We start from the raw sequence: 16,593 nt of genomic DNA, 5'->3' as shown, positions 1-16,593 counted from the left end.
GCCATGATTGGCAGTCTCTCTTGGCGTCTCTGAGTCCTCTCAATGCAATGGAGAAACCCAACGTTTCCACCAATTGCAGCCCCCATAGTATGTGGCCACTCAAGGTTTGCCAGTGAAAAAACAAACCAACTACAAAGTTCTGGGCCGAAGCCAGAAGTACCATCCCCTTGGAATGAGTGACCATAACATGGTTGAATTCCATATTCAGTTAGAGGGTGAGGAGGCTGTATCTCAAACAAGCGTGCTAAGCTTGAATAAAGGAGACTATGAAGGTATGAGAGCGGAATTGAGTAAAGTGGATTGGGAAAATAGGTTAAAGGATAAGACGATACATGATCAATGGTGTACATTTAAGGAGTTATTTTACAAATTCCAAAAAAAGTATATTCCACTGAGAAAAAAAGGGTGTAAAAGAAAAGACAGCCATCCGTGGCTAAGTAAAGAAATTAAGGATAGTATTCGACTAAAAACAAGGGCATATAAGGTAGCCAAATCTAGTGGGAGGATAGAGGATTGGGAAAACTTTAAAAGACAGCAAAAAATAACAAAAAGATTGATTAAGAAAGTGAAGATACATTATGAAAGTAAATTAGCAAAAAATATAAAGACAGATAGTAAGAGTTTTTATAGTTATATAAAAAGAAAAAGGGTGGCTAAAGTAAATGTTGGTCCCTTAGAGGATGAGACCGGGAAATTAATGGTGGGAAATATGGAGATGGCAAAAACACTGAATGAATATCTTGTATCAGTCTTTACAGTAGAGGACACCAAGAATATCCCAACACTTGACAAGCAGGGGGCTATAGGGGGGGAGGAGCTAAATACGATTAAAATCACTAAGGAAGTAGTACTTGGTAAAATAATGGGACTCAAGGCGGATAAATCACCTGGACCTGATGGCTTACATCCCAGGGTTTTGAGGGAAGTGGCGGTAGGGATTGTGGATGCATTGGTAATAATCTTCCAAAACTCCCTGGACTCAGCAAAGGTCCCGGCAGACTGGAAAACTGCTAATGTAACACCCTTATTTAAAAAGGGCAGTAGACAGAAGGCTGGAAACTATAGACCGGTTAGCCTAACATCTGTGGTAGGTAAAATTTTGGAGTCCATTATTAAGGAGACAGTAACAGGACATTTGGATAATCATAATTTAATAAGACAAAGTCAGCATGGTTTTATGAAGGGGAAGTCATGTTTGACAAATTTGCTGGAGTTCTTTGAGGAAGTAACATATAGGGTGGATAAAGGTGAACCAGTGGACGTAGTGTATTTAGACTTCCAAAAGGCATTTGACAAGGTGCCACACAAAAGATTATTGCTTAAGATAAAAAATCACGGGATTGGGGGTAATATTCTGGCATGGATAGAGGATTGGCTATCTAACAGAAGGCAGAGAGTTGGGATAAATGGTTCATATTCAGACTGGCAATCAGTAACCAGTGGTGTTCCGCAGGGGTCAGTGCTGGGTCCCCAACTCTTTACAATCTATATTAACGATTTGGAGGAGGGGACCGAGTGTAACACGTCAAAGTTTGCAGATGATACTAAGATGGGAGGGAAAGTAGTGAGTGAGGAGGACATAAAAAACCTGCAAGGGGACATAGGCAGGCTAAGTAAGTGGGCAGAGATTTGGCAGATGGAATACAATACTGGAAAGTGTGAGGTTATGCACTTTGGCAGGAAAAATCGTAGAGCAAGTTATTATCTTAATGGCAAGAAACTTGAAAGTACTGAAGTACAAAGGGATCTGGGGGTCCTGGTGCACGAAACTCAAAAGGTTAGTATGCAGGTGCAGCAAGTGATTAAGAAGGCCAATGGAATGTTGGCTTTCATTGCTAGGGGGATAGAATATAAAACTAGGGAGGTATTGCTTCAGTTGTACAAGGTATTGGTGAGACCGCACCTGGAATACTGCATACAGTTTTGGTGTCCATACTTAAGAAAGGACATACTTGCTCTCGAGTCAGTACAAAGAAGGTTCACTCGATTAATCCCGGGGATGAGGGGATGGACATATGAGGAGAAGTTGAGTAGATTGGGACTCTACTCATTGGAGTTCAGAAGAATGAGAGGCGATCTTATTGAAACATATAAGATTATGAAGGGGTTGGATCGGGTGGATGCAGGGAGGATGTTCCAGATGGGTGAAACTAGAACTAGGGGGCATAGTCTTAGAATAAGGGGCTGCTCTTTCAAAACTGAGATGAGGAGGAACTACTTCACTCAGAGGGTGGTAGGTCCATGGAATATGCTGCCCCAAAAAGCTGTCGAAGCTACATAATTACATAAATTTAAAACAGAAATAGACAGTTTCCTAGAAGTAAAGGGAATTAAGGGTTACGGGGAGCGGGCAGGAATTTGGACATGAGTCTAGGTTCGGATCGGTCATGGCCCTGTGGGTAGCGGAGCGGGCCCAGGGGCCGTGTAGCCTGATCCTGCTCCTGTTTTCGTGTGTCTAATGCTGTTAGATTCAGGAGATAGTCCTGTCATAGTGGATTGGCGGTTAGGATCAGATCAGCCATGATCTTATTGAATGGCGGAGCAGGCTCGAGGGGCCAATTGGCCTACTCCTGCTCCTATTTCTTATGTTCTTATGACTCAATGCAGAAAGCTCTCTCCCTTTGTCTCTCTGCAAATCTCTCTCTCTCTCACAGAAGGAGTGGTCCAAAAATGGCTACCACAAAGAAGCCAGGAAGAGCCCCCTTTAAATAGCGCCCCCCCAGCCCCACAGCGACTGGGAACCGTTCCAGTCACTGGGAGCGCCAGGCGGAATGGAGGGGGGTGCCACTGAAGTTCCGGTTCGGGGCGCCCCAAGGGCATTGCACCATGAAATGACGTCAGTATCTGCGCGTGCAGCTGAGCGGGCATTGCGGTTTTGCGCCGCCACTAAATATCCGCTGAATTTCGCGAGAGGCGCAGGTCTCGCCGCGCCCGGGCGCTAGCCGCATCGCGCCCCACTTATCGCCCTCTTAAGGCGCTAACGGGTGGCGCTAACAACTGAATTTCTCCCCCTTTATCTAATTTCTTAAACGTTGTTAATGAGGAACTGGGGGACTATTGTGGTCTTGAGGACAGAAACATCTTAAACGTGAAGCTTTTCCAATGGTTTATTGGGTAATGATACTGCCTAATGTAGCAGTAAGCCATGTGGACCAGAAGGTCTCAGATTTGGTGCTTTGGGGCTTATTTTCAAATGCTGGTGTAAGTCAGTTCGAGATGGTTAAGAACTGGTGTCGACCTCACCAGAATGGTAATGTATTAATAGCACTCCATGCTTATGAGTCAGCTAATGGCGTAACTGTTCACAACTCCAGCTGCAGTTCTGGATTGGTGCAGAGAGTACGTGGGAATAGAAAGTAGGGGGAGATAAATAGTTCAGGCCTTTGCAAAGGCTGAAAAGGCATCTCAACCCAGTAGCACTCTTTGCCAAGATTGAAGGACAGAGTACTAAGAGGCGACGAGCAAAAATGAAGGGAAAGGCATCGCAATGTGTAGAAATGAGTTTGCAGGCATGCGACAGAGTAGCCCCCAGTGCTTGACCCCCCTATAAGATGGCTACTGAATTCCAGGTGGTGCTACATGAGATGGTTGCAAGGAGAGTGGCCCTGTTTGCCACCCCATGGCACCGTCCCCACAGGTCAACATTATAACATGCTTGGAGGAGGAGGTCGGTTGGAGGACACAGCTGACTGTTACTGACACTGAATGTGTCCGCCTGATTCTGGCACAGCCCTGTATCTGACTCTATGCTGACCTGAAGCCTTCGAAGACCGACCCCCACGGTCATTTCCAGGTCAGTGCAACAATGTCTGCAGATATGGTTGGTGGCATTTTGGCAGATGTGGCCAATTAGGCAATGTTATATATGGGATACTGTGATTACGGTTAGCCAGGCCTCCTATCACAGCCTGCCTTGACCATTGGAGCCGCTACGTGCACTAATCTTCTGCCAAAATGAGATATGTGCGTACGGGTGTGCAGGATGGCTGGACACAGAACACCTCTGGTGCAGCCTGACCGATCGAGCATCCTTCCGCTGGTATTTCTCTTCTTTCTCCAAGAGACCCCATATGCATGGATATTTCTCATGGAACCAATGGAGCAGTAAGGAGAAAAAGAAGCAGCAATGAATTATCGGGAAAGGCTTGTGAAAGCCCAACTGAGAGCAGAAAGAAAATCAAGAAAAACTGTGCAAATGGCCTTGAAGCTTTAAAAGAACTTTTATCTGTAACTGATTCCCCTACCAATCATGGGTGACCATTGCATATGCATGTCATCATGGGTGTTGTACCTGTGTAAAAGGAGGTGATATAACATCACTCTTACATCATCTGAGTATTTAATAATGTTCCAATTTGTTTCAGGCAGAATCTTCCTGTGTCCAGCCCCACCAAAAACGTGTGTCAAATGCAAATAGGTCGATACGATGTGTTACAGATTCCCCCCCTTCCCTTTTTTATCAGTCTGTTACCCCATCAAACATGTACACATGGGTTGTTGATGACACAGAAAGCTCCCTGGACTAATCTCAGTAGTTGACCCAATATAATTGGCCACAGTGCCCTGATTTTTAGGAGGCAAAACCTGACCAGCCAGAGTTAAATTTGAAATGGTGGCTCACCATGAGTCATGCCAGTCTCATAGAATGGTTACAGCACAGAAGGAGGCCATTTGGCCCGTCGCACCTATGCCGGCTCTCTGCAAGAGCACTTCAGCTATTCCCACTCCCCCGCCCTTTCCCCATAGCCCTGCATTATATTTAAATGTGGACCCGCCTCCTGGGTGTGGGTTGGCTGCCTGACCCTGGCCCACCTTCGTTAAAACCATAAGTGGGCAGATTGGGGTAGGGATTCATTTTATTTTAACTCTTTAACCTCCCACCCGACCCCAACCCATCCATTTTTTGTGGTTAAAATTCCCCCTGCAGTCTTTTGGATGAAATGTTGAACCAAGAGCTGTCTACCCTCGCAGGTGGATGTAAAAAAAAAAATCCTATGGCACTTTTCGAAGAAGAACAGGAAGTTCTTCTGATGTCCTGAACAACATTTCTCCCTCACCCAACACCAACACCACGACAGATTATCTGGTCAATTATCTCATTGCTGTTTGTGGGACCTCACTATGTGCAAATTGGCTGCTACATTTGCCTACATAATAACAGTGACCACACTTCAAAACATGCACTTCATTGGTTGGGAAGAACTTTGGGACATCCTGGGGATGTGAAAGGTGCTATATAAATGCAGGTCCTTCCCCTCTTTCCCTTCCCTTAATCTGCACTCATTGGTACAAAGTGAAGAATGAATGATTCAATCAGTAACTTTAGCCCAACATGGAACTTTAACTCTTTGCATTCAGAATTCCCTTTGAAGTTGAATTTATTTTTCCTGTTGTTTTAATTACAAGACTAATTGCCAAAGGCACTTGGTCTAAATAATGACAACTGCAATGTTTCTCCAATGAGATTAGAGCAGGCATATTCACAATGGATGGGAGGGAAAATTGATCTTTTGCTTTTTCTTGCATTTAAAGCTTTGATACAATGAGATCAAGAATTGATACAACTTATTCCATTGGATCCTATCAGACTCGAGCCCTGCAAACTCTAAAATATTACTGTAAATCAGTGACAGTGGGGCATAATGCTATATTATAGTAATACTAAATTTCTGTCACAGGTTTACATCATGCAATGGTGAATACTCCATTGGTATGAAGTAATAGAAGAAACTATAGAATGAGATGGGGATATTGAAGCTATCAACCCCCAATCTTCCTGACAGACTATTCAGAACTTGTATGATCACGCAATCCTATTTAATTTCCTGAGAGAGGAGACCAACCTAGAGATAAAACTTTCAAGAACCAAAATCCTGTGAATTCCATTGCTGATATGCAAGGGTGATTGAGTAATTATCCAGGACATCAACCTAATATTACAATTTGTATTACTGAGCCCTGACTGGTCAGATTCCAGATAATGCTTCCATGGTACCAACAGGATTGCAAACATAGGCCGGAATTTTACCAGCGCTCAGAACGCAGGTTCAGAGGTGGGTCCGCTGTCAAAATCACAAAGCTTGATAGCGGGTCGGTATCCCGCTGTCAACCCGCCTCCATGTCAGTTTCCCAAGTGTCGAGTCTGTCATCCCTGAACAGACCCGACACCAACCTGCGGGTGAGCCAATTCAGGTACTTAAGCAGCATTTTACCATGTACTTACCATTTTGCCAGCTTTTTCACGAGGTTCCCGGCGCAGGGGGATCACGTCAGGTAAGTATGTCGGGTTGTCAATGACTCTCCATTCCTCTGAATAGTTGACAGCTGCAAATGTGGTATAAAAGCTGCTATTTCACAGCTGTTCACTTTCCAATGTTAGAAGCTGGAGCCTTCAGGGCTTGGAAGACACTTTTCAGCTTTATGCAGTTTGCAAGTGTTTGGAGTAAACTCTCTATCCACTGTCACCTCCTTGGAGCAACCTCTCTCACCATTGGCAGATCGCTTCTGTCATCTCAACTTCACCTGCCATCTATTCCAGCAACATCGGTGGCTTTGAAAAAATCTCACCTTGGTCCTCAGAGTCCCACCACGATCAGCCCCAACACCAACATCACCAACAACAACACCAACCTGCTCCGCAATCACCTGATGCTGCACAGGACAGAGGGCATCCGCACTCGACCACATTGCTGCCTGGGAAGTCAGGGATGGCCTCACCATGGCCAGATTTACTTCACTTGACGCTGTACACCCTGGCTGCCACATGATGCGGCAGGTTGGCACCACCCCACACCAACACCATAAAGCATCCCTGCAATGCCCAAACCATTCCTTTCACACTCATCAGCACTGCGGGGGGTACCGTTCTGTCTCACCATTCACTGCAACTTACTGAGCCACTTCCAAAAGTGCACACAAATATGTCCAAGAAGGTAAAGTGTGGAAAGTAAAGGTTTGACAACACATCAACAGAAATTTTACATGAACATTGGCAAAAACACCCAAGTGCCTGCCCTTGTGTGTTGTTAGTTGGTATGATTGGACAAGGATGAGGGTGAGTGTGTGGGTGGCTAGTGAGATGGGGATGTGATGATATAGATAGAGAGAGAGGGATGGGCGGAGGTGCAAGGTAAGTTGGTGTGAGTAAGGATGTGTAGGGTAGGGAAGGCAGAGTGATGGGGATGTGATGAGTGGCACAGCAGGATGAGGTTGAGTGTGGATTTGTACTAATGTTTTGTGATCTACTGAGACCATTGAAAGGTTTGCACCACTGGAACCTGGTCCTCCTGCGACATCCCTGCTTGTGCCCTCCTGTGCAATGTGCAACCAGGCTACATTGGTGTCCAGGAAAGGTGTCTTCTGCCCATGGGAAGGAAAGAGAACCTCCCTGCGTGCTGTGACTGGGAGAGTCTGGGTGCAGCCGTGTACCTTTGTGCAGTGCTTGTCAGCACCTCAGTGGGCTCAACTGTCAAAATGAACATGGACATGGTCCCTTTAAGGAAACCGGCTGATGATGTATCATTGAATTACGTCATCAGACCCGCTTCCTTTTAATTGGCCAGGAACCTCGCAAGGCGGGCGTAACAAGTCCCATCAATGTAAAATCACCAACAGAGAGCAATGGAACTGAGAGTGGGATCGCAGTCCGCCACCTACCTTGGTCGCACTTAGCCCGCCTTGGTAGGCGAAATCGCGGCCATAGTGTTATTCAGAATATGATTTCATTGTCTTATCCTTATATATCTCAGATGTGTTGCCCAATAGACGCCCATCAAGCTCATTCATGAAGGACTTAGTCAACATAACAGTAGCTTGTTTTGCCAGAGGCCCATGCCACATCACTCCTGGTCAGAACTCTGTGGGAACCTTTAAATGTTGTACTAGTCTCCTCTTGATTTAATAGTTTATGTTAAACTTGATTACATTATCAATGCCTTTCAATATTTTAGATACTTGGATCATTTACACTTTTTCTCTCTTTTTTCAATGAACTCAAGCCACCTTCACTATTATTCTCTGTGCCCTCTCCAAATGTATCAATGTCCTATTGAAGGGAGGGTATCCACACTGTATGCAATAAGATAAACTTTCCACTTACATGCTTCTGGCAGGAAGTCTCTCTTGCCAGGGATGCAAACTTTGATTGCATAGCCCATGCTTCTCTATCTACCAAAACTAATGGACACAAATCCATGGGCCACATGTGTATGAATTCCTGATGTGTGCCCCTGGCAGGTGAAGATCTGTGCCAGGAGGGCAGAAGTAGAAAATTTAGCCTAATATTCCAAATGTAACCTCGTCAATGAAATTACACAGGGTTAAAATGACCTCTTTCAACTGATCATATGTCCTCGAGATCCATCTGAATACTTGATTAGCCATGTTGATAAAAAGTTCACATTGACTGGATATTTTTCTTCACATGCAAATCTTTTTTTTCTTCCCCTTTTCACTTGACATTCATGTATTATGTACAAGTATGCCAATTAATCTGCACTAATGTACATTAATTAACATTTATGCATATTAAATTCCATTTGCCACTACCTATCCCATCTACTTAATTTCTACAATGCTTTCATTCTCCTACACGTCCTTAGTTCCTGGCATGCAACTTCTGGTTGTAAAGCAAATGCTCTTATTGCAGTCATTCATGCTTTCACTTATTAAAGACTGGGAACATTTCCAGGACTTATTATTATAAAATAAAATCACTAGACTGAGTAAGATATTGTAGACCATTTTTCATTTGCATGATTTATTTGAATAAATGAAAACTCAATTGTCTTTACTGGGATTTTTCTAATACTGCAACTCTATAAATTTGGTGCTTAAAAACAGAAATGCTGGAAATACACAGCACCCGTGAAGAGAAAAGAAAGGATAATGTTACTTATGTAGACCCCTCATTAGAACTGGTGACTGCAAGATAAATTAAGCTTTTAACGAAATAAAGAAAGCAAAAAGAAAGAGGGCGGAAGATAGGTAATTGAGCAGATTTGCCTCTTTTATGGTTGACCATTAAATAGTCATCCAGGCAGAGCACATCGAGGAAAATCAGACAGGGAAGATTGCACACTCATAACAGAGCCTGCCTGACTTTAAATCCATTACAATTAATGGACAGAAGCCCCATTACAAGTGTGCAATTCTCCATTTGATTTTTCTCTGTGCTCTGCCGAGATTTAACGGCTAAATGCAAAAACAATCTGCCCCAATGGATAGAAAAGCTGGAAAGAGGTGGAAACTGGTAGCTGATGTGTGGAGAGCATCTCAGGCAGTGTTAAGACATAAAAGAACAAAAGGGTGTGAAAATGGCTGAGGGAGTGCAACAAAATGGGAGGGGGGAAAAAAAACAACAAATGACCATGTTGTATTCTGGTGGATGTAGAATTGGGTCGATCCACGGAGCTTCAATTTTCCTTTATTATGGAGCAGTTCTTTCTTTTCGTCTCCTGTGTTAACAATGTACATACAGGCTGTCATTTGCCTTTTCAGAAACAAATCCACCGACCGTCCACTCCCACAGCCGCACATCCTCCAGAAAATTCTCCACTTTAGTAACATCGCTGTGTTTGGTCCAGGTTGGTTGTTTTTTACCGAAATAACCTGAACATCACAGAACAGCTTGGAAGATCCACGCTGTTTCTAACAGCAAGGTATCTTTGTGACATCATCCAAAGCACTAGAAATAAATGTGCTGGCAAGTGTGATGCTATTGACACTCAGCAATAAAGTCCCGTGAACAGATAGTCAGGAACTTAAGCCTGTAAATATTTACTTTCTACTTTTGTCTTAAATTGTCCAACTTATCTCACTCTTTCTACTGATAACATACAAAGACAAGCAATCAGTGGGAGTCCAATCCTTGTCGGTCTTAATATAAGAACATAGGAAATAGGAGCAGGAGTAGGCCATTTGGCCTTTCAAGCCTGTTGTGCCATTCAATAGATCATGGCTGATCTTCTACCTCATCTCCACCTTCCCGCACTATCCCCGTAGCCCTTGATTTCCTTAGTATCTGAAAATCTATCGATCTCAGTCTTGAATATACTCAACGACTGAGTCTCCACATCTTAAGTCTTCTGCCATTTTAAGTTGGTGTTCTTCATACATTTTTTATCAGGATGCCTGTTCCTTACCAAATGTATGAGTTCTGAAAATTGGTATGTTGGTGTTTAGGTTGTATGAGTCCATAATCTTTGCTGTCTAGGTGAATTAGAAGAGGACAATGATGTATGTTTAAAAATAACACGCTGGGAATTTTTCTGCATTAGCTAATGTAGATTTTCAACAAATTTGGAAGAAAGCTATCTGCCCATTATTCTACATCAATCAGCTACCACAAGACAGAACATTTCACCCATGGAAGATGAGTTGTCTGATCAGTGAATGCGTTCTAATCATTAGATATTGTCACCCTGTGAACAGAAGTGAGCCAAATGACTTCTTCTACACTATGTACAGGAGCTGCAGATCAAACAGTAACACCTATCGAAAATAACAGAAACTCTGATTGATGAGAGTGTTTATAAAACAAAATACAAATTTATTTTCAATCACAAAAGCAAAATGGCCACCGCTGAACATCATCATTATGGCTGAAGCATTTGTTGCAAACTGGTTAAGAAAGTTTCCAAAGTTGGTTTGAGACCTGAGACCTGAGGAACATCAAAAACGGATCAGTGAGTTGTAATGTACCACTAGCTTTTACATAAGAGCAAGAACGCAAGGCACAGGAGGGCCAGAGAAGAACATTTTATTGTGGGCAGTTCAGGTGGGAGTGGTGGAATATCCATCTTGGGAAACATGATCCCGAGATTCCAATGGTTCAGATCCCCATTAAGTCATGATACTATGCTTTGGTACTTCATATACATAATATGGGCTCATCCATTACCTTTCTGTAAAAAAATTCATATAAAGAAAGAAGCAAAGATCTGTATTTATATAGTGTAGTTCATGACCTCAGGATGCCCCAAAGCACTTTACAACCAATGAAGTACTTTTGAAATGTAGCCACTGTTGTAATGTGGGAAACGCGGCAACCAATTTGCGCACAGCAGGCTCCCACAAACAGCTAACCTGTTTTAATGAAAATTGTATAGGTCACAATTGAGGGGCGGGGGGGGGGAAGGTGTCCAATTTGCACCCAAATACAATATGGACTGCAATGATGTATCTGCAACATCTGAAAGTCTATTGGATGTCTCTATTCCTGCAATCACCAGTGACCATCCACCAATGCACAACTGACAAGGTGATGTGAAATAACCACTTACATTTTGCAGCATTTTTCATTCCATTGCTCAAACCGAAGACTCTACAACCCTGTTTGTGATCTGAATTTAATCTTAAACTGAAATGGCTGGTTTACACTTGCACAAAATACATCGGCACATAGAATGCTGCACAGATGGATGAAAAGGAGAAACAGTTGAGCCTGTATGACTAACGATGGAGCACAACACATGCTTCATTGAAATAAAGGCATGAATCACAAAATACACCTGATCACTTTGCTATGAAGTTCAACCCAAAATCTGTGTCTTAGAGTATGTGCCAAGATCCTGTGAGATATCAGTATCTTTCATGATTTACTGATGAAGCAAGTGTTGCCACTGAATCTACACAGCACAAGCTCAGGAGCTAATGATGCTTGAAAGGACAGATAAATTACTAATGGAAGAATTGTGTCATCAACAGTTAGACAGTTAATAAGTGCATAACAGCCTACACAGAATGTAAATGTTAAGATTATAAGAAGAGTAATATTTCAAAAATGTTACAACATGCAGAGTGTTCAAGTATAAAATTCTAACAGGACTAGACAGACTAGATGCAGGAAGGATGTTCCCGATGGCCGGGGAGTCCAGAACCAGGGATCACAGTCTAAGGATAAGGGGTAAGCCATTTAGGACAGAGATGAGGAGGAATTTCTTCACCCAGAGAGTGGTGAACCTGTGGAATTCTCTACCACAGAAGACAGTTGAGGCCAACTTATTAAATATATTCAAGGGTACTGAATTTGGATGATCAGCCATGATCTCATTGAATGGCGGAGCAGGCTCGAGGGGCCGAATGGCCTACTCCTGCTCCTATCTTCTATGTTTCTATGTTAACCCTTACCCTCCCAAGCGTGGCTTACCATTGCACAGCTTGGCATTTCTACAGGCTGGGGCTAAAATTTCTGATGAAAAAGTTTAATTCTTATTTTGGGTGAATGGTCCCAGAGATGGTCCTTGCTATCTGAAAGCAGGTGCTTGAAAGCCAAAAGGGCAGTAGATGTGGAAGTATTGAATGAGTCACCCAGTATTGTCTAGAAATGCAGTCAAGTGAATTGGTTGTCAAAGTAAGTTGTCTTTAGTTAAACTGCGCTGTTTATTTTGGGAAATAACCCTGCCCTTCTCACCCCCCAGCATCATTGTTTTGACAAAGTTTCATTTGTGAATTGAACAGGGGGGTGGTGACCTCCTATTTTCAGGCAAAGCTTTCTAGGATCTACCAATCCCGCTCTCTTATTACAGCCAAGGGATCAAGTACAGGTTTAGTAGTCCAAATTTTGGGACCTGAGGAATGGATTGAGTAGCCTGAGCCATGGTGTGGAAAATGGGCAGCAACGGGGACAAAAATACTTGACTATAGTTCTCTTCAGTATAGAATATCTCGAAGCAAGAGAGAGATTAAAGGCCAATAAACATGGCTGTCGATTTGCAGAATAACTGGACAGTTACTTTATTACATATTAATGTTATGTTCAATAGGAAAATGATGACAAGTAACCAAGGATACACTTGCCTTAGTCATTCGATTAATAAAAACATTGCCTCATAGCATTCTGAAGATACTTTAATGATAAATTTGCTAGAAGCAGATAGACATAAAAGGCAACCTTGCAGCTAACATTAGTAACAGTTTCCACCATTACTGGGTCGGGGGCCCTGACTAACGATGATTATCGCACATTAAAAAAGTATTCAGAATTGAAAATCTATCCTTACTCTCCAGGTTGTTTAATATAATTGCTATATTATTGGGTCTGCCTCATTTCTTCTGCACAGCAATATTGTACTAATTAATTTCCGAGTTCACTCCCTCACTAGATTTTCTGTTCTTCAATTTTCTTAACCTACTCTTTTTAAATCCAGTGCTCAAGTTCAGACACCAATCTCAAATGTATGATCAATTGCCAATTAGGAATGAATTAGAGAATATGAGGCCAAGGTTTCAAATAATTGAGAACCTCTTACAGCTAACGCTCTCAACCAGCAGGATGTGAATGCACAGCCCTATATTAAACAGACAAATATATTTTGTTACCTGGCAACAGAAAAAAAATCATAGATCTAATCTGGGGAAAAGAACAAAATAGAATTTTAAAGAAATGCCATTGTCAAATAAACGAACTGTATTTTTGAAGCAATTTTGCCATTACAGTAAATTCTTTCGTATCCGGCACCTACGGGACTGGGATGGTGCCGGTTGATGAAAAATTCCGGATAACAGAGAGGTAGGCAATTTTTAACACACAAAAAAATAAAAACCACGGACTAACCGCGGAAAACTCAGACTTGGAAAAACTAAAAATGGATGGATTCGGCAAGATTACCGGTTATCTATTTTACCGGTTATTAAAGAATTCCGGATGATTAAATGCCGTTTAAACAAGAGTTTACTGTATTAAGTTCTATTTAGCTTTGTGTTAGGACCATATTCCTTCCACAGCAGCCTGCCTGCAGCTATTGTGCAGCAAAGAGCTTGCATTTGTAGGCCTGAACTGTGCCTCCACTTTCTTGTAAGTAAGATGCACCCCTGACCTGTAGGAGGGTGCCGTGGAGCAGTCCGTGCAGAACCACCTCAACATCAGCAGCCAGCCAACAGGAGACTGTGTGCTGGGCTGTTCCATTCTTTATCTGCAGACTCATGCCTGCACCGAGGGCTCCCTTTCCCATCCTTTTTGGCAGGAAACGTCTTAATGACTATCCCTTCAACAACAACAACTTGCATTTATACAGCGCCTTTAACATACTAAAGCATCCCAAGGCGCTTCACAGGAGCGTTGTCAAACAAAATTTGACACCCAGCCACATAAGCAGACATTACGACAGGTAAGCAAAAGCTTGGTCAAAGAGATGGGTTTTAAGGACCGTCTTAAATGAGGAGGGAGAGGCGGAGAGGTTTAGGGAGGGAATTCCCGAGCTTAGGACCTAGGCAGCTGACGGCACCGCAGCCAATGGTGAAGCGATTAAAATCGATGATGCACAGGAGGCCAGAGTGGAGGAGCGCAGAGATCTCGGAGGTTTGTAGGGTTGGATGAGGTCACAGAGATAGGGAGGGGCGAGGCCATAGAGGGATTTGAAAACAAGGATGAGAATTTTTAAATTGAGGCGTTGCCGGAGGGGGAGCTAATGTAGGCCAGTGAGCACAGGGGTGATGTGTGAACAGGACATGGTGCGAGTTAGGATACAGAGAGCAGAGTTTGTATGAGCTCAAGTTTATGGAGGGTGGAAGATGGGAGGCCGACCAGGACAGCTTTGGAATAGTTGAGTCTGGAGGTAAAAATGGCATGGATGAGGGTTTCAGCAGCAGATGAACTGAGGCCAGGGCGGAGACAGGCGATGTAATGGAGGTCGAAGTAGGTGGTCTTGGTGATGGAGAGAATATCTGGTCAGAAGCTCATCTCAAGCACAAATAGGAGGCCAAGGTTGCGAATGGTCTGGTTCAGCTTCAACAGTGACCAGGGAGAGGAATGGAGTTGGTTGCTGTGGAACAGTGTTCATGGCGGGGACTGCAGACAATGGCTTCGGCCTTCCCAATATTTAGTTGGAGGAAATTTCTGCTCATTCAGGACTGGATGTCTGACAAGCAGAGTGACAAATTAGGGATGGTGGAGTGGTCGAGAGTGGCGGTGGTTCGGCAAGCTGAGTGTCAGCAGCATACATGTGGAACCTGACGTTCATAGAAACATAGAAGATAGGAGCAGGATTAGGCCATTCGGCCCCTCAAGCCTGCTCGGCCATTCAATGAGATCATGGCTGATCATCCAATTCGGCCTGCTGATGGGTTGAAATGCCTTTTAATGGTTTCGAGAAGCTGTCTGAATTTTTGTCCCCTTTAATTGTCCACAACCATTTAAATTTCATTGACAGACAATTTTCTTCCATTACCACTAGTGTCATCCCTACACCATTCAGAGTTTGCACTTGCAATTGCCAATGATTATGCAAATGTACAAATGGTATGTTAGCCTTTATTACAAAGGGCTTTGAGTATAAGAGTAAAGTCTTACTACAATTATATAGGGCCTTGGTGAGACCACATCTGGAATAATGTGTACATTTTTGGTCTCCTTACCTAAAGAAGGATATACTTGCCTTCGAGGAAGTGTAACAAAGGTTCACCAGACTGGTTCTTGGGATTGGGGGATTGTCCTATGACGAGAGATTGAGTAGACTAGGCCTATATTCTCTATAGTTTAGAAGAATGAGAGGTGATTTCATTGAAACATACAAAATTCTTAAGGGGCTTGACATGGTAGATGCAGAGAGGATGTTTCCACTGGCTGGGGAGTCTAGAACCAGGGGTCACAGTCTCAGAATAAGGGGTCGGCCATTTAAGACAGAGATGAGAAATGTCTTCACTCAAAGGGTTGTGAATCTTTGGAATTTTCTACCCCAGAGGGCTGTGGAGGTTCAGTCATTGAGTATATTCAAGACTGAGATCGACAGATTTTTAGATATTAAGGGAATCAAGGGATATGGGGATAGTGCAGGAAGGTGGAGTTGAGGTAAAAGATCAGCCATAATATTGAATGGCGGAGCAGACTCGAAGAGACGAATGGCCTACTCCCGCTCCAATTTCTTATGTTCTTATACCGGAGAATTGAGTGGTATTTGTATTTGAAATGTAGACGTGCGTTAAAACAGTATAAACCAAATTAGAACTGATTTAACTTGAAAGTTAAAATTGGCCCCATTGTCTCAGCAGGAAAGTAAGTACCTCCATGTAATAATAAAAGTTTGAAGGCACTTATACCAAGAGTGGGCACGGTGGATGGCAAATGAACAGTTCTCTCACCATCATCAACAGCACCTTCAAATATAAAGGAGGCAGCTGCTGGAGGTCCATTGACTTGGCAGACCCAGATTTACAGAGTCTCATGAGCTGGGCAGCTCCAGTCTGGGCTGTTAACCATGCAAAGCCAATTCAGTGCATCTGTGAGTTTGTATCATGACGTGAAACAGCGACTTGACCTGTGGATGGTCAGAACTGGCTCCGCATCAGCTCCAGGCCCATTCACTTTCCGTCCATCACAGCCCGCCATGCAAGTGCATCGTGGTGTTGGGTCTCGTTGCTATAAAACGACCTCGAACAGATCTACGTGGCGGCAGTGTCGCAGGGTGAATGATCACAACATAAACGAGGTGGGCGGAAACTGCACACAGAGGCTGTGTGTGCATTTCCACCTGGGTTTCCAATCAATAAAATAAAAAGGACATTTCATGTAACCAGATCATGCTCTTGCAGTGCTATGAACAAGGAGAGAGACTGGTTAAGAATATATGAGCAGTAGAAAGACATACAGCGGTGCCA

This window comes from Somniosus microcephalus, chromosome 26, assembly GCF_052327205.1.
Source record: "Somniosus microcephalus isolate GS21.2 chromosome 26, FLI_Smic_1.0, whole genome shotgun sequence".
In the NCBI taxonomy this organism is placed as follows: Eukaryota; Metazoa; Chordata; class Chondrichthyes; order Squaliformes; family Somniosidae; genus Somniosus; species Somniosus microcephalus.
Note: the sequence above shows the minus strand (reverse complement) of the source record.